Source organism: Pleurodeles waltl, chromosome 1_1 (assembly GCF_031143425.1).
Source record: "Pleurodeles waltl isolate 20211129_DDA chromosome 1_1, aPleWal1.hap1.20221129, whole genome shotgun sequence".
Lineage (NCBI taxonomy): Eukaryota > Metazoa > Chordata > Amphibia > Caudata > Salamandridae > Pleurodeles > Pleurodeles waltl.
In genome coordinates this window covers 680,103,370-680,122,864 of record NC_090436.1, presented here as the reverse complement: position 1 = coordinate 680,122,864, position 19,495 = coordinate 680,103,370, and positions in this window count along the sequence as shown.

The following is a 19,495-nucleotide window of genomic DNA, read 5'->3' as shown; positions in this document are numbered from 1 at the left end:
GGCGGAAGTATCTGGAGAGACCATCAGCATTGGCGTGGTCAACCCCTGGACGATGCTCCACCGTAAAGTCCATCCCCTGTAGGGAAATGGACCACCTCAAGAGTTTAGGATTTTCACCCCTCATCTGCATGAGCCATATGAGGGGCCTGTGGTCTGTCTGAACCCAGAAGTGAGTCCCAAACAGGTATGGCCTCAGGTTCTTCAGTGCCCAGACCACGGCAAAAGCTTCTCTCACAATAGCACTCCACCTCTGTTCCCGTGGTAACAGTCTTCTGCTAATAAAGACTACTGGTTGGTCTAGGCCCTCCTCATTTAGCTGTGCTAGGACCGCCCCTATGCCATGCTCTGAAGTGCCTGACTGCACAATAAATTCCTTGGAGTAGTCAGGGGCCTTGAGCACGGGGGCTGTGCACATGGCTTCCTTCAGAGAGTCAAAGGCTTTCTGACAAGCCTCTGTCCAATTCACAAACCTAGGTTGTTTCTTGGAAGTGCGGTCTGTCAAGGGTGACACAATGGTACCATAGCCCTTGACAAATCTGCGGTAGTATCCAGTGAGGCCTAAAAAGGCTCTCACCTCAGTCTGTGTTCTAGGTGGTTGCCAGGCCTTCATAGTTTCAATCTTGGCCTGGAGTGGCTGCACCTTGCCACCACTTATTAGGTGTCCCAAGTACACCACGGAACCCTGCCCAATCTGGCACTTACTAGCCTTGATGGTCAGGCCTGCCTGTTGCAGGGCCTGAAGCACCTCCTTGAGGTGGAGCAGGTGTTCCTCCCAGCTGGAACTGTAGACAACTATGTTGTCCAGGTAGGCTGCACAGAAGGCATCCTTGCCAGCAAGGACCCCGTTAACCAACCGTTGGAAGGTATCAGGGGCATTTTTCAACCCAAGGGGCATCACCCGGAACTGGTAATGGCCATCAGGTGTGGAAAATGCTGATCTCTCTTTGGCCCCCTCAGTCAGGGCGATCTGCCAGTACCCTGAAGTTAGATCTAAAGTACTCAGGAACTTGGCAGCACCTAGTCTGTCAACGAGCTCATCAGCTCGGGGATGGGGTGAGCATCAATCCGTGTGACTGAGTTGAGACCCTGGTAGTCCACACAGAACCTGAGTTCTGGCTTCGCATCTGGGGCAGCCTTAGGGGCCAATACCACAGGGCTGGCCCAGGGACTACTGGATTTCTCAATGACCCTTAAAGCTAACATCTTGGAGACCTCCTCCTTGATGCTGGCCTTAACCTTATTCGATAACCTGTAAATTTTGTTCTTCACAGGGAGACTGTCACCTGTGTCAATGTCATGAACACAGAGGTGGGTCAGTCCTGGAGTAAGGGAGAATAGGAGGGAGAAGTGCTCCAACAGCTCATAGCAGTCTCCTCTCTCGTTTAGAGTCAGGGAGTCAGAGAGAATGACACCTCTCACTGACCCATCACCTTGTTGGGCAGAGAGGAGGTCTTCCATTCCTTCATCTGCGACCAGAAGCATGTTGACTTCAGACCTCTCAAAATGAGGCTTCAGTCGGTTGACATGGAGCACCCTTAGGGGGTTCCTAAGGGAATTGAAGGTCCACGAGGTAAGTGGCCTCCCCTTTCCGCTCCTTTACTTTAAATGGGCCAGACCAGCAGTCCTGGAGAGCTCTAGGCTCTACTGGCTCCATTACCCACACTTTGGGGGTCATTCCGACTCCCGCCGGCGGCGGTAACCGCACGCCCGGCGGGAGCCGCCGAATGACCGCACCGCAGTCAAATGACTGCGGCGGCCATTCTGGCTTTCCCGCTGGGCTGGCGGGCGACCGCCAGAAGGCCGCCCGCCGGCCCAGCGGGAAAGCGTCTTCAACGAGGAAGCCGGCTCCGAATGGAGCCGGCGGAGTTGAAGGCGTGCGACGGGTGCAGTGGCACCCGTCGCGATTTTCAGTGTGTGCTTGGCAGACACTGAAAATCAATGTGGGGCCCTGTTAGGGGGCCCCACGACACCCGTTACCGCCATCCTGTTCCTGGCGGTGAAAACCGCCAGGAACAGGATGGTGGTAAGGGGGTCGGAATCCCCATGGCGGCGCTGCAAGCAGCGCCGCCGTGGAGGATTCCCTGGGGCAGCGGGAAACCGGTGGGAAACCGGCGGGAAACCGGCGGGACACCGCCGGTTTCCCGTTTCTGACCGCGGCTGTACCGCCGCGGTCAGAATGCCCATGGAAGCACCGCCAGCCTGTTGGCGGTGCTTCCGCGGTCGTTGGCCCTGGCGGTCGGTGACCGCCAGGGTCAGAATGACCCCCTTTGTCTCCAGGTTGAAAGTCTACCAGGGTGGCCTTCTGGTCACACCAGCGTTTTATTATCTCTTGATTGGCCTCAAGGTTACTTTTGGCCTCTTTCCAGAAGCGGTTAATCTGTTTGCAGAGGGCCAACATGTAGCTGACCACATCCTGAGGGGGTGCCTTTGGAGCTTTCTCCAACCCCTCCTTGACAATGCTTAAGGGTCCCTTGACCGGGTACCCATAGAGAAGCTCAGAGGGACTGAACCCTACCCCCTTCTGGGGTACTTCTCTGTAAGCAAAGAGAAGGCATAGTGAGAGGACGTCCCACTTACGCCTCAGGGCCTCAGGGAGGCCACCAATCATGCCTTTCAAGGTCTTGTTGAATCTCTCCACAAGACCATTAGATTGTGGGTGATAGGGTGTGGTGAACTTGTAAGTTACACTACACGCATCCCACATAGACTTCATGTATGTAGACATGAAGTTAGTGCCTCTGTCAGACACTATCTCCTTTGGGAATCCCACACGGGTAAATATCCCCATCAGAGTTCTGGTCACCACCGGTGCAGTTACGGTCCTCAGAGGGATTGCCTCTGGGTAACGGGTGGCATGGTCCACCAAAACCAGGATGAACCTGTTGCCCAGGGCAGTTTTGGGGTCCAATGGACCAACAATGTTGATGCCCACCCTTTCAAAGGGGGTGCCAACGACAGGAAGTGGAATCAGGGGGGCCTTAACCCTTTTTCCTGTTTTACCACTGGCCTGGCAGGTAGGACAGGATCTACAGAAGGTATCTGAGTTTGTCCTTATTCCAATAAAAGTGGGTGACAAGCCTGTCAAAGGTCTTGTCTTGCCCCAAATGTCCTGCCAGGGGAATGTCGTGAGCCAGACCCAGTAGGAAGGTTCGGTAACACTGGGGGGACCACCAGCGCACGCGCTGCCCCAATGGCCGGAACCTTAGGCTCACCGTAGAGGAGATCATTCTCCCAATATATGTGGTGATCACCAGAGGCTTTACCTGCTGCCTAGGCTGAGGCTTGCTTCCTCATGCCCTCTAGAGTGGGACATTCTTTCTGCGCCTTGCAGAATTCCTCCCTGGTGGGTCCACCCTCAACTTGCCAGCCAGCAATCTCAGGTAGATCACCTAGGGCGGCAATGTCTTCCCCAGTTGGCTCGGGGGGCCTCCTCCTCAGGAACCCCATCAACCACTGCAGGAACTTCTGGGACCGGTTTCCCGCGCCCCTTGCCCCTCCTCTTGGCAGTTGTCTGGGCCATTGTTCCAGGCTCCAGACGCCCTTGACTTCCCTCTCGGTCAGCCATGGACCGTGTGGTCATGCAGACCCACTCAGGCAATCATAACATTTCCAAGTGAGACCTTAGCTCTACCTCGTTCCAGGTAGTGTGCTCAAGGTCATTGCCTAACAGACAATCTACAGGCATGGCAGGACTCACAGTTACTTTCAGAGTACCAGAGACCCCCCCCCCACTCAAGGGGAACCAGAGCTACCGGTAGGTGGCTCTCACGATTGTCAGCGACTATGACCTGGTGAAATGTATTGGGGATGTCCTGCTCTGCTGACACCAGCTGACCCTTGACAGTAGTCATGCTGGCTCCTGTGTCACGCAGAGCCTCCACCCTTTGCCCATTGATGGTGACCCACTGTCTATACTTGGAAGTATTGGCAGGCATGTGGGCGTTTGGCACCATCTCTGCATCCCCCAGAGACACTAGGGTTACCTCTGCCTGCACCCCAAAACTGTCTGGGACCATCTCCTCCCCGAGCGCTAAGCTAGCCAACCCAGGTGTCTGCCCTCCTTTGGGGAGCTGTGCCCTCTTGGGACACTTGGATTCACCCTCAGAGTGCCCATACTTATTGCACTCTGAACAGTGGTGTACAAACCTCCCTGTCTTATGGTCAGTGAAACCTTTCTTTTGAGAATCAGACCGGGACTGGTTACCATTACTCCCTTGGGAACTATTTTGGGGGCCTTTTGAGAACTCCTTGTTTTTAAGTTTTTCTACCCCCTCTTTCTTCTGATGGGAACCCTGACCACCTTAATGGGTGTCCCCCCCCAGATACCTTTTTGGACACTCTGGTACTAGTCCAGAGGTCGCATCCTCAGCAAGCTTCCTGGGATCAGTTAGCTTACTGTCAACTAGGTGCTGGCGCAACTCTGTAAAACAAATGCTGAGCATATGCTCTCTCAGAATCAAATGATATAATCCTGTGTAATCATCTACTTTGCAGCTCCGCACCCATCCATTCAGTGCCTTACTAAAAAAGTCAAAGAAATCTACCCATGTTTGTGTGGATAGTTTGGTGCTGTCCCTGAACCTCTGACGGTATTTCTCAGGGGTCAGCCCAAACTTGGCAAGTAAAATGGCTTTCTGAAGTGGGTATGTGTTATGATCTGGTTTGTCCAATGTGAGAAGTGTGTCCCTCCCCAAAGGTGGCACATAACTCCGCATAGCTGTACCTCATTGCCCTTCAGGAACCTCATGAGCCCTTAGTGCAACTTCATAAGCAGCTAACCATTTATCTATGTCATCTCCCACCACAAAACTGGGCACCACATTTTTGGGTATACGAACCTTCTTTTCTCCAGCAGGTCCTGTCTGTATGCTGCCACCATTACTGCTGGATTCAGGCTGCTTTGCCTTGAGATCCAGCTCCTTGAGACTCAGTTCATGAACCAACAAAAGTTTATTTTCAGCCAGGGCTCTCTCAGCTGCTTGGGCTTCTCTCTCTGCCCTTCTTTCCTCCTGTTGAGCCTCAATTTTCAACCTTGCCATTTGCAATTGGAACTCCCTCTCTTCTCTCCTTTCCTCTGCGGTCAGGCTTTGCTCAGAGACACTGCTCCCTGGTCTGGAAGGGGGCACAATTGCAGTGGTAACATCACCCACTGATGGCAACAAATCCACTGAGGGGCCATTTTCTGGCTCTTCTTCCTCATCATCCTCCTCTAATTGGGCTTCTGCCCAGGCCCTCAGCGCCACTTGAAAGTCCTCCTTTCTGGAGGCCCCTTGGGTGGGTACTCTCATCACCTTGCAGAACCCTCTTAGCTGTTTGACAGTATATGTCTCCAACAGGGCTAGGTCCAAATCTCCTGCTTGAGACCCAGCCAGAGACATGTTGAGTGAGGATTTAGATTTAGAAAATTGTCAGGAAAGAAACAAATTTGCAAAAGAGATAAAAATCAAGTTGACCTTCAACTGTGGGTAGGTAGTGAAATACTTAGCTACTGTATGTCACTGCACAAATACAAGTCTTATCCTCACCGCTGATCACCAATGTTAGAAATGGGTTTTTTGGTTGGTAGCCAGGTTACCCTCTGTCCAAGCAAGAACCCTCACTCTAGTCAGGGTAAGTCACACACAATCCAAATTATCCTGAGCCCACCCTCTGGTAGCTTGGCGCAAGCAGTCAGGCTTAACTTAGAAGGCAATGTGTAAAGTATTTGTGCTATAAATCATACAATAACACAATATAGCACCACAAAAATACACCACAGTGTTTAGAAAAATATATAATATTTATCTGGAAATTTGCAGGTCAAAACAAATAAAGATGCAATATGAAATTGTACAGATATCACTGAAAAGTGATAGAAAGTGTCTTAAGTCTTTAAAAAAAGCAAACAAAGTATCTTTCAAGCACAAAGTACCTGGTTTAAAGTGGAAAATCTCTGCAAAGAGCCGCAGAGGAGGAGATACGTGGAAAAATGGTGTGTGCATCAGTTTCGCCCCTTTACACACGGACTTGCGTTTTCACACAGGGAAGTCGTGTGTCGTTTTCCGGCACGCGGACAGTCTCCTTCTGTGGTTCGTGGGATTACCAGATGTCCCGGGGTCTGTGCGTGGAATCCTAGGCTTGTTTTCCGGCTGTGCGTCGTTCCAGTGGGCTGTGCGTGGAATCTTCTCCCTCACGGTAGGCGTTGGGTCGATTTCCTCTCTGAGGTCGGGCGGCATTGTCCAGGCGAGGCCGTGGGTTGAAGTTCTGGTCGCACCGCAGGTGTTGCGTCGAGCGGCGCCTTCCGGGTCAGCATGCGGGGAATTTTTTACCCCGGAGCAAGCTGTGCGTCAAATTTTTCGGTGCACAAGGTGTCCAAATGAAAAAGAGAAGTCTTTTTGGTCCTGAGACTTCAGGGAACAGTAGGCAAGCTCTATCCAAGCCCTTGGAGAGCACTTCAGCAGCAAGACAAGAGTTCAGCAAGGCAGCAGGGCCACAGAAAGACAGCAGTCCTTTGTAGAAAGCAGTCAGGTGAGTCCTTTAGGCAGCCAGGCAGTTCTTCTTGGCAGGATGCAGGTTCTGGTTCAGGATTCTTCTCCAGCAAGTGTCTGATGAGGTAGGCCCTGTTTTATACCCAAATGTGCCTTTGAAGTGGGGGAGACTTCAAAGAGTGGCTAAGAAGTGCACCAGGTCCCCTTTCAGTTCAATCCTGTCTGCTAGGGTCCCAGTAGGGGGTGTGGCAGTCCTTTGTGTGAGAGCAGGCCCTCCACCCTCCCAGCCCAGGAAGACCCATTCAAAATGCATATGTATGCAAGTGAGGCTGAGTACCCTGTGCTTGGGTTGTGTCTGAGTGAATGCACAAGGATCTGTCAACTAAACCCAGCCAGACGTGGATTGTAAGGCACAGAAAGATTTAAGTGCAAAGAAATGCTCACTTACTAAAAGTGGCATTTCTAGAACAGTAATATTAAATCCAACTTCACCAGTCAGCAGGATTTTGTATTACCATTCTGGCCATACTAAATATGACCTACCTACTCCTTTCAGATCAGCAGCTACCACTTCAATCCTGTATGAGGGCAGCCCCAATGTTAGCCTATGAAGGGAGCAGGTCTCACAGTAGTGTAAAAATGAATTTAGGAGTTTTACACTACCAGAACATGTAAACTACACAGGTACATAACCTGCCTTTTACTCACACAGCACCCTGCTCTAGGAGTTACCTAGGGCACACATTAGGGATGACTTATATGTAGAAAAAGGGGAGGTTTAGGCTTGGCAGGTACTTTTAAATGCCAAGTCGAGGTGTCAGTGAAACTGAACACACAGGCCTTGCAATGGTAGGCCTGAGACAGGGTAAAGGGGCTACTTAAGTGGGTGGCACAACCAGTGCTGCAGGCCCACTAGTAGCGTTTAATCTACAAGCCCTGGGCACATATAGGGGGTGATTCAGACCTTGGCGGACGGCGGAGGCCGTCCGCCAAGGTTCCGCCGCCGAATGACCGCACCGCGGTCAAAAGACCGCGGCGGCCATTCAGACATTTCCGCTGGGCCGGCGGGCGCTCTCCAAAAGAGCACCCGCCGGCCCAGCAGAAATGCCCCTGCAACGAGGACGCCGGCTCAGAATTGAGCCGGCGTAGTTGCAGGGGTGCGACGGGTGCAGTTGCACCAGTCGCGTATTTCAGTGTCTGCAAAGCAGACACTGAAATACTTTGCGGGGCCCTCTTACGGGGGGCCCGTGGCACCCCCTACCGCCATCCTGTTCATGGCGGGTTTCCCGCCATGAACAGGATGGCGGTAGGGGGTGTCTGAATCCCCATGGCGGCGGAGCGCGCTCTGCCGCCATGGAGGATTCATTGGGGCAGCGGTAAACCGGCGGGAGACCGCCGGTTTACCCTTTCTGACCGCGGCTGAACTGCCGCGGTCAGAATGCCCTCGGGAGCACCGCCAGCCTGTTGGCGGTGCTCCCGTGGTCGGTGACCCTGGCGGTCACCGGCCGCCAGGGTCAGAATGACCCCCATAGTGCACATTACTAGGGACTTATAAATAGATTAAATAGTCCAATCAGGTATGATCCGAGGTTACCATGTTTAAAGGGAGAGAGCATATGCACTTTAGCACTGGTTAGCAGTGGTAAAGTGCGCAGAGTCTAAAAGCCAGCGAAAACAGTGTCCAAAAAGTGGAGGGAGGCAGGCAAAAAGTTAGGGGTGACCACCCTAAGGCTGTCAGGTCTAACACCACCGCTTTATTACCGACCGCCAGGGTTGTAATGAGGGCCTATATTTTTTGGAGCAGCCCAGTTGCAGCCTAAGTAACTATAGTTCAGACTGGCAAAGCGGTGCCAACGTTTCTGAAAAGATTTTGAAGGCATGGACATCAGTTTCTGTGCAATCCCTGCCTCAGTACACTACCTGTGGAAAATGCTGAGGTCTGCCACTTCCTAGCATGGTGAATTTTTTGTGTTTGCGTCAGTAATTAATTTGAGTTGGTGGTGACTGGTGGGGCCCACTGGCACGTATGTTTTGCACAAAACATTTACCTAGAGAAAAAAAAAAGAAAGATGGAAAAAACGTGCAAAAGGAGAAACCAGGAACCTCAACTATGGGGGAAGGAGTGTATGGTAGTGTATTAAAGAGGCACGAGGTGGATTGAACACTACACAGCTTTGGTGTGTCGACATTTAATAGCAATGATCACAGGCTTTGCGTACCAACACTATTTTGTTTTTTCAAATTAAGCACTGGTTTGCTTGCCCTAATAAATTAAGCTTGTTTGTTGTTTCCATCAAAGCTCCTCTGCAGCGGTCGAAGTGCATTAAATAAAGTATGGGAACTGTGATGCTGCATTCAATGGGGGTGGGGTCATTGAGCGTGGGGCAGGGTCAAATGTGTGGCTAAAAACAATAATATTCTTTAATTTAATTTTGGTCTTTCACCATCAGGTAGTTACATATATAATAATGCACAGCTTAAATAAAACATAAATAAAAAAAGATGTTACTCAGTCCAAAATGTGCTAATGGACATTATGAAACCTCTATTGGTTAATACACTGTAGAGGCCTTTGCGTAAATAGAAAGCCATAGAATTAAATCTTGGTGGGTGCAGTAGAGAATAGTAACTTCTGTATTTTTGTGCTATAAGGTCACAGCCTGCAACAGAAAGAAAGAATATCTAAGTCATTAGTTTAAACTTGCATTACACACAGTATGGGACAAAAAAGGTTTAAGATAAAATAGTGTTTCTAAAATATAGATTTTAGTAATACCCAGACTGTATGTAATAAAATATTTTTATATAACTGTCCATTCAATTCCTTATTAGGTGTAGTAAGCGGTATATAAATACATTTACAATTAAAAGCACACAGCCCAGTTGATAACTCTTGCACAGCGACTCAAAAATAATAAATCTTTGTCATCACAAAGCTTGGACTGATTTGGTCCATGAAAGCCAGTATGGGCAATTCTTTACATTTGCATATTACCCTTTACTTTTGCAGATTAACTAGTTGCGAAACATTTACATTCCTTTCAGGCAAGCAAACACCCTGACAGGATGGCTTGTTTAGCTGTCTGCCTGGCTAAATGGTTTCACAGCACAGGAGACTAAGGGCCTAGTTTAGATGTTGGTGGTAACAGTCCCGACATCCATCAGTTTTCTGACTGAAAACCTTCCCACTGCCTTGGCAGTCCACCCGCCAGATTTAGATGTTGGTGATCCCCTAGGCGAAAGCCTGTCGGAGTCCCGCCGACTCCACCAAGGCATCCCATGTGCCATCAATGGCACCATAGGAAGTAGTGACTGATGGCGGACCCTAGGTACACTTACTGCTGAGCAGATTTGGATCTGACCTTCCGCCAAGAAAAAAATGGCAGTCTGACCTCCAAATCTGAGTTGGCCGACTGGGTGGGGAAGTGATGACAACTGACCTTTTTTTCCCCATTCCATGCTTGTTTTCCAATGAACACAACTGGACAGGATCCTGGGTCGCTACTGCTACTGGGACCACTGCGAAAACACGACCCGCACCTCGCTGGACACAAAGGTAGGGAACCTGCATTAGCTTTGTATGTTGGAGGGTCACTGCACATCTGCACAGGACCAATACAGACATTTATATGTCACAATATTTTTTTAAAGTTATTCTGACATGCCTATGTCAAGGAGACCAGTGGGTCAGACACGGGGGGACACACTGGTACACTACACATAGTGCACACATACACAACTGTCAATATACTGTCAGTATTCATTGACAAATTAATGCTGGCACGTCAGTGATAGTGCATTCACACCGGCCAACTTTGTACGTGTGCACATTGCCAGGGACCTGTACCTGTCATGTTATGCTGCGAGTTGTGTGTGTGTGAGTCAGTATTTATATGTGTGTGCTATGCGAATGGCTGGGTGAGGTGGATGGAGATGGAGTGGGAGATATGTGTGTGTAAATATGTGTGCCACTTGTACATGGCATTGATGTTGTTGTGTATGTTGTGTTGTGTTTCAACGTGCAAAATTCGGGTGATTGTGTTGTGCATGGCAATCATTGTGGCAATGTGTGTAGTGCTTGTGTGTGCATGTGTTTGTGCAGATGAGTGTGTAGTTGTGTTGGTTGTGGTTGTGTCATGTGTGGGTGCAGTGTCAATGGTGTGTCTATGCTGAGTCTTGGATGGATGTCATTGTGTGTTTGCGGCATGTCGGTGTTGGGTTGTGGTGGAATGGCAATAGATGCAAGTGTGTATGTGGTGTGTTGTGTGATGCAGGAGGACACCTGTAGCAAAGATAGTGTCTGTGTGACTTACCCCTATCCCACAGCCACTGCCATTGTATGATGTTGATTGAGTCCCGGTCCTGCCCACTTCGACCTCTGTTCCATTGGTCACACAGAGCTCCCCTTCACACTGCTTTCACCCAGCCGCAGTAGCTGGGTCACTTACAGGTGGGGATCTAGCAGCCTAGCTCTGAATAAAGTGGATAGCGCCCATGAAAAAATGTGTCCTGGCACTGGTTCTGGAATTGGGCTTTGTCACCCGTGGTGGTGAGAAGTTTCGTACTAAGAAAACTTTGGGCCCTGGCATTTATTTTTTGTTCAATTTAAGTACTGGCTAACCAAAAAAATACAAACCAGTGTGTTTAAAAATACAATATCAGAAACAGATTTGCAAATAAGAAAAAAATCTGTGCATCTAGGTTAGGGAAAGAGAAAACTGGCTTAATGATTGACTGAAACTAGAATATGAAGTGGATGGCATTTCGCTTAGAAGCCGCTTGTAAAATGAGTGCGCAGCAAATACTTTTCATAGCAATGCCACTTTGCAGCAAACGTTGGCCTTCCAATCTCTTCTTCCGTTCCCACTGCATGAAGAACATACTGTACTCCATATTGGGTTCATAATTACATTACAAACGGTGAGGCAGAAGGATATAAAAAATGCATGCTCACTCTCCTTAATACAGTATTTAGTGTGCACCTGTTCAGTTGTTTTCTGCATTTTAAAAGCAAATCAAGTGGAAAATGGCTGTCCCTTGATATCGAATCCCAAGACAGGTAGGTTGTCGGGAACTTTACTCATGTCAAAGAGAATTACATCGTATGATAGATACACTGATTAATGTGCCTAACTATAAGCTGCAAATAACATTTGCATGAATGAATTATCACAAATAACATTCCTAGCTGCTCTAAATTGACTAAACCACAGACACATGGACAGAGGGCAAGAAAGGAGCCAGCATGGTTTCATCTGACATCCCTCCCTAACATGAAAAAAGTTGAACAAATGTTTGAAGGCAACTCACAGGACGTGATGAGGCATCAGCGAGACAGCGGCTGCACCAGATGTAAAGGTTGTGCCTAAAACTGGGCAAATTCACTTCAGATTTCAAATTGACATGAAAGTTTAATCCCCAAAAAAGTGCATTTTGTAAATCTGCTGAATCCGGTACGGTGGTAAAATGTGACATGGAAGACTCATGTTAGCAACAAGCTGAGAAGTAGGTGGCATGTATGAATGTATCTGTGCATGTAAGCGTGTATGAATATATATATGTGCTTATTAATGTGTAATATGCGTAAATGTATACATTGTGTGCAATCGTGTATGTACTGTTTTTATGCGTATGTGATATGTGTATCTGCGAATGTATCAATGTACTGTATGCATTTAACCACGTCTGAACTGTATGCATGTGTATATGTAGGGATTTATGGATGTACTGTATGTATTTATGATTCATAAAAGGGTATGTAGAAATTTTATGTATGTTTGCATTTTTATTAGTGTGTGTAAAAAAGTGTTTTTTTAGTTGGGATGTGCGGTTTGTCCACCAGCACTCATAATGTCACTATACTGTTAGATTTAGTGAAAGGTTTCTTAAGTTAAACTTGAGGTCTACCTCTGGTAGAAATGGCACAGAGCAGACAGGGTTACAAATGTAAAAAGCATTTAGAAGTGCCAAAACAGTTAAAAAGTCAAAAACACAATACAATAAAAAAAACCACTTCAATTTTTAAAAATAGAGAATAATATAATGAACAAAATGACACATAAAGAACAAAAAACAAGGGGAAACCTGAGATACATTTTTTTTTTTTTAATAGAAACAACCCCAAAAAGGCATTGTGCTTTTGACTTCTCTGCCTAGTCATGTTTTTTATGTTCGGACTTCGTCACTTTGTTGGAGCTCGGAATGCTCCAGTGGGGGAAGACTGCAGGCTTTAGCCAAAGTGGGAGATCCACAAGGCTGGATACCTTCTCATAAGGTCCATCTGAAATGGATTTGCTGTTGTGAAAAAGCTCAGAGCAGGAGAAACTTGAATCTTCAGCCCAGTGGCAACGCCCCATGGTCAGATCGACTTGGCAGGTCTAAGGGCTCCTGGGGGTCTGTGGCGCATAGTCTGGGGGCAGAGGGAGGCACTGCAACCCATCAAATACTATTTTTTTTATTTGCTGTCCTGCAGGACCAATCCTCCAGGTATTTCTATTTTGTTAACCTTAATTTCTCAAACGGCTGCACAGATTTACATCAAATCACAAAAACACACTTTGGGGCAAAGATCTTGTTTCCTGCCAAATTTGGTGTTATTCTGTTCAGCCTTTTTCTCTCCATTGTTATTCAAAAGTTCCTACAGAAATTGAAGGGGAATTTGAGTTTCGGTATCCCATTTTTTCAAGGCCCCTACTTGACAGATCACCCCAAACCTTTCTCAGAAGGAGTTAGGGTGAATGAGCTTTGTTTGGAAAGTGCCATGAGACTTAATCAAACAGCACTTAAGTTATTAGCGAAACAAAAAACTTTTTGATATGGAAAGTCTGAGCTAACTATAACTACATAGTGGTGACTGTCACTCTATGTTATTTATTGTATCTATCTATCTTATCTATTGTAGCTGCATTGTAGTAACTCCTGATGTAGTGTTCAAGTTGTAATGATGTGGTAATTTGAGTGGTAGTGACATACAACCCCTGATGGAAGTCACCAAGGAGGGATCTCCAAAATAAAAAGTACTGCTTCTTTTGTGAATCATGTTGTCAGTAACAAATATTATAGCACATGTAACTCAATGATTGTAGTGGGCACCAAGAGACTTCTGCATGTGTATCAAGCAAAGTCACACTCCATTATAACTATCATCCCAGACACCAATGGGCTGGGCAACATAATACTAGATGTCTCAATCTCAGGTAAATAACAAACACCAATAGGATGTGAGGAGGGCCGAAGAGAGAAAGGTATACTATAATACAGCAGCATCCAATGTAAGACATCTATCAGAAGGAGTGATTCAACAGGGATATTTAGTGCTCTTTAATATTGAATGCAAATTAATGAAGTCATGGTTTCCATTTGAGCGAAAGTCTTTCCTGGTAGCATAAGAGGCACTATGATCTTAGTATACATTAAAAGGGTCAAACAGAAAGACAATTAAAGACCAGCAAATAAAAACACTTGGATCAGTTTGCAGCACAGGAAATCAACACTGAGACTGAATACACTAAGCTGTACTACAGCAATGTGATCAGCCACCATTATGAAGAGGAAAGTCAGTGGCAACCCAAACACCACAGGAGGAAGAAGAACAATTACAAACATAATATACTGTCACAGAGAAGGCCTACCCTTAGCACCTGAATGATAATGCCCTTACGCAAATTAGAATATACATTTCTGTGAGAAAGGAGGGATACAATGTACAGTGCAAATGCATGAACTATAAATTGATCGCAATTTAGGTAACTTGTGCAGCAGCTGAAGTGAATGAAAGTAAGGAATCTGTGATCCTGAGTCCGCTGGTGGCGGGTCACTGAGTGTGGGTTGGGACCAGAGACGTGGCTAAAAAGAAAAAAATTCTGCAACTATTTTGTTGTCCTTTTTATTTCAGCTATATACATATAAAATATTATGGACACACCTTAAATAGAAAAATGCAACTGCTTGTGGCTGTACGCACTGTGACTACACAAGCCATTTTATTACAGTTGTGATAAACAGTTTTAGATAGGCTTTCATACTGAGCAAAGAGATTTAGGTGATCATTACAACCCTGGCGGACGGTGTTAAAGCGGCGGTAAGACCGCCAACAGGCCGGCGGTAAAAAAAATGGAATTACGACAGTGGCGGAAACCGGCAACAAAGACAGCCACTTTAACACTCCGACCGCCACAGCGGTACAAACAAACAGCTTGGCGGTCACCGCCAACAGACAGGTGGACGACAATGTACCACTCACAGTATCACAACCTACCAATCTGCCACCTTTTCAAGGGTGGATTCACAGCGGACAAAAACACGGCGGAAACAGGACTTCGAAGGGGAAACGCTCACCTCTACACACCCCACGAGGAAGCAGGACGCCATGGAACCAGAGCTGCAGATCCTGCCAGCCCTTATGCCGGCGGCAAAGACCACGGTGAGTACTGCACCTACGTCACAGGGGAAGGGGGAGGGAAAAACAGGGACACACACACGCAACTCCCCCACCCCCACCCTCACCCACCACAACACACACACCAATACAGCATGATACATTACAGGTACACCCCCAACCCCCCGAAAGAATGCAAAGACAAATGAAAATGAGTGTAACCATTGTAATATATTAAAATCCAGTACGCAAAAATTTATATACACACCATAAACAAATATATACATCAACAATAGTAGTCCAGGTAGTGCTCCATTGAAGTCCGTGGAACACTGGGCCCACACGGTATGGGCGAGGCCCACACAAGATCCCCGACCATAACAGAGAGAACACTGCAGGGGCATCAGATACCAATAATACAGGCACCTCAGGGGGAGGGAAATGGTGGTCACCTCAGCCGCTTGAGTGCACGACGCCAAATCCACGAGGGGGCCACATGCCCACTCTTACATCCTGGGGAGTGCAAAGCCACAGTCTCTCAAGTCTTTACAGTGGATGGGTTGCCCACTGTTCCATCCTGTGGAGTGCAAAGCTACAGTCTCTCAAGTCTATACAGTGGGTGGTTTGCCCACTGTTCCATCCTGAGGAGTGCAAAGCCACAGTCTCTCAAGTCTATACAGTTGGTGGTTTGCCCACTGTTCCATCCTGGGGAGTGGAAAGCCACAGTCTCTCAAGTCTATACAGTGGGTGGTTTGCCCACTGTTCCATCCTGGGGAGTGCAAAGCCACAGTCTCTCAAGTCTATATAGTGGGTGGTTTGCCCACTGTTCCATCCTGGGGAGTGCAAAGCCACAGTCTCTCAAGTCTATACAGTGGGTGGTTTGCCCACTGTTCCATCCTGGGGAGTGCAAAACAACAGTCTCTCAAGTGGATAACAGTCTCCACTGGTTCTGGAGGGGGCCTTGTGCCCAGAGTGCTTCATCCTGCCTAGGACAGAGGTAGTGGATGTCAATCTCCACTGGTTCTGGAGGGGGCCTTGTGCCCAGAGTGCTTCATCCTGCCAAGGACAGAGGTAGTGGATGTCAATCTCCACTGGTTCTGGAGGGGGCCTTGTGCCCAGAGTGCTTCATCCTGCCAAGGACAGAGGTAGTGGATGTATCTCTCCACTGGTTCTGGAGGGGGCCTTGTGCCCAGAGTGCTTCATCCTGCCAAGGACAGAGGTAGCGGATGTCAATCTCCACTGGTTCTGGAGGGGGCCTTGTGCCCAGAGTGCTTCATCCTGCTCGTGGTGGCCTCAGTAGCGTCAGAGCTTTTGGTGCTCATGGGCCTGCAGGGCTTGAGGCGGCGGTGCCCTGTTCAGCGGTGCTTGTAGCGGCCGTGTCCTGTTCAGTGGTGCTTGTAGCGGCGGTGCCCTGTTCAGCGGTGCTTGAGGCGGCGGTGTCCTTGGCAGTGGAGCTTGAGGCGGCGGTGCCCTGTTCAGCGGTGCTTGTAGCGGCGGTGCCCTGTTCAGCGGTGCTTGAGGCGGTGGTGTCCTTGCCAGCGGTGCTTGAGGCGGCGGTGTCCTTGGCAGCAGTGCTTGAGGCGGCGTTGCCCTGTTCAGCTGTGCTTGTAGCAGCGGTGCCCTGTGCAGCGGTGCTTGTAGCGGCGGTGCCCTGGTCAGCGGTGCTTGAGGCGGTGGTGTCCTTGGCAGCAGTGCTTGAGGCGGCGGTGCCCTGTTCAGTGGTGCTTGTGGTGGCGGTGCCCTGTTCAGCGGTACTTGTAGTGGCGGTGCCCTGTTCAGCGGTGCTTGTAGCGGCGGTGCCCTGTTCAGCGGTGCTTGTAGCGGCGGTGCCCTGTACAGCGGTGCTTGTAGTGGCGGTGCCCTGTTCAGCGGTGCTTGTAGAGGCGGTGCCCTGTTCAGCGGTGCTTGAGGTGGCGGTGTCCTTGGCAGCGGTGCTTGAGGCGGAGGTGCCCTGTTCAGCAGTGCTTGTAGTGGCGGTGCCCTGTTCAGCGGTGCTTGTAGAGGCGGTGCCCTGTTCAGCGGTGCTTGAGGCGGCGGTGTCCTTGGCAGCGGTGCTTGAGGTGGAGGTGCCCTGTTCAGCAGTGCTTGTAGCGGCGGTGCCTTGTTCAACGGTGCTTGTAGCGGCGGTGCCCTGTTCAGCGGTGCTTGTAGCGGCGGTTCCCTGTTCAGCGGTGCTTGAGGCGGCAGTGTCCTTGGCAGCGGTGCTTGAGGCGGCAGTGCCCTGTTCAGCGGTGCTTGTAGCGGCGGTGCCCTGTTCAGCGGTGCTTGTAGCGTCGTTCTCCTTTGCAGTGACTCAGCTGCTGGCGGTCCTCTCTAGCCCAGCGGGGCTTGTGCTGGCGGTCCTCTCTGGCCCAGCGGGGCTTGTGCTGGCGGTCCTCTCTAACCCAGCGGGGCTTGTGCTGGCGTTCCTCTCTGGCCCAGTGGGGCTTGAGCTGGCGGTTCTCTCTAGCCCAGCGGGGCTTGTGCTGGCGGTCCTCTCTGGCCCAGCGGGGCTTGTGCTGGCGGTCCTCTCTAGGCTAGCGGGGCTTGTGCTGGCAGTCCTCTCTAGGCTAGCGGGGCTTGTGCTGGCGGTCCTCTCTAGCCTAGTGGGACTTGTGCTGGCCTCCTGGGCAGAGGGGATGATGGCGGTGGCCTCTTGGGCAGCAGGGCAGGTGCTGGCGGTGGCCTCCTGGGCAGCAGGGATGATGGCGGTGGCCTACTGGGCAGCGGGGATGATGGCGGTGGCCTCTTGGGCAGCAGGGCATGTGCTGGCGGTGGCCTCCTGGGCAGCGGGGATGATGGCGGTGGACTCTTGTGCAGCAGGGCAGGTGCTGGCGGTGACCTCCTGGGCAGCGGGGATGATGGTGGTGGCCTTCTGGGCAGCGGGATGATGGCGGTCTTCTCCACCGTGCTGCTCTTCCCAGACTTGCCGGGTTTCTTGTGGCCCTTTCCCACCTTGGAAGGTGTTGCAGCTGACTCCACACTCCCACCTGTACCCCTGGGATCGGCTTTGGTGGCTGGAGTCTTCTCCCTCTCCCTCCGGGCACTGGCCAACTTTTGATGCTTGACAGGTGGGGGACTGTCTGTGCTGTGGCTCCATGCCACACTGGCTGCCCTGGTGGTCGGGGCACTCCAGATTCCGGTGACTACAGGCACCACTGGTCCCAGAGATGTTGTGGCTGAGGTGCTAGGTTGGGACCTGGAGAGTCGGGTCCTAGGAAACGGACAGGGTGGGGGAGGTGTGGGGAAGAGGTCAAGGTTGGACAGGAAAAGCTTTTTGGAGACACTGGGACGGGTAGCTGGAGAGGGTTTGGGAGTGGAGGAAGAGGTTGTGGTTGTAGGAGGTGTACGTTTGATGACTTTGGGTGAAAGTGCATGCGCTGTAGGCTGTCGTGAGGTGGATGGCTGTTGGGTGGGTGTGTGCCTGCGTTTGTGTATCTTGGGAGGTGGAGTCACAGACACACTGGGAGAGGACACAGGGGACGTGTGAATGGTAGTGGGGGTGGTGACTGCACGTGAGCGGGGTGTGGTGGTGTGTGTGCTGGTGATGGCAGTAGTGACTGTATATGTAGTGCATGCAGGTGTGAGTGTAGATGAGACAGGGAGGGAGTAGGGAGAGGAGGACGAGGGGGACACAGTGGAGGCAGTGGATGTTGGTGTGTCTGCATGTGTGTGATGCTTGCATGAGTGCCTGTGGGATGTGTGGTGCTTATGTTTGCCTGAGCTTCCCTTGTGTGTTGACGTGTGTGCATACTGGTCTGAAGGTGTGCCTAGGATAGGCTGCGGCAGAGGGAATTGGGTCTTTGTGGAGGAAGTTGGAGGAGGGAGGCTAGACACAAGGACAATGGCTGCCATCAGTGCTGAGGCCAGAGTCTGAAAAGCTCGCTGAAGGGCCGCCTGACCAGAATGAATGCCCTCCAGGAATGTATTTGTTTGTTGCAACTGCCTTTCTACACCCTGGATGGCATTCAAAATGGTAGAGTGCCCAACAGTGAGGGACCTGAGGAGGTCAATGGCCTCCTCACTGAGGGCAGCAGGGGTGACTGGGGCAGGGCCTGAGGTGCCTGGGGCGAAGGTGATGCCCACCCTCCTGGGTGAGCGGGCACGGGGAAAAGGCTGAGGGGCTGCTGGGAGGGCGGTGCTGGGAGGGGGGTTGGCGGCTGTACCTGTAGATGTGGGGGGCACAGATGTTGTCGCCACCACAAGGGAGCTCCCATCAGAAGACAAGTCTGTGTCACTGGTGTCAGCTCCTGTCCCCGCCGTGGAGCTCCCCTCGCCCTCCGTCCCACAGGTGAAATCCGACTTTGTAGTGTCGCCCTCCAGGGCCATGTGGGATGCAGCTCCCTCCTGCTCCGGTGCCATTCCTCCTCCGCCTGATGATGCTAATGCACACAAGAACAGGGAGACCACAAAAAGGGGGGGACAACAGAAGAAAAACATGTTGAGTGCATGCATTACCGCTACCGTTGGCGGACACAACAGAAACAGAAGCCCCCTGCACTACGCCGCGCTCTTGGCCTCCACTGTTCAATCCCTGGAACATGGCCTACAAGGCTGTGGATGACATCTGAACACATGGATGACACAGGGGCATGACTAGGTGTGCTTGGCACTCTACAGAGGTGGGGTGGGGTGCCACAATGGCCTGCCTTACGGAGGGACCTTGCCTACT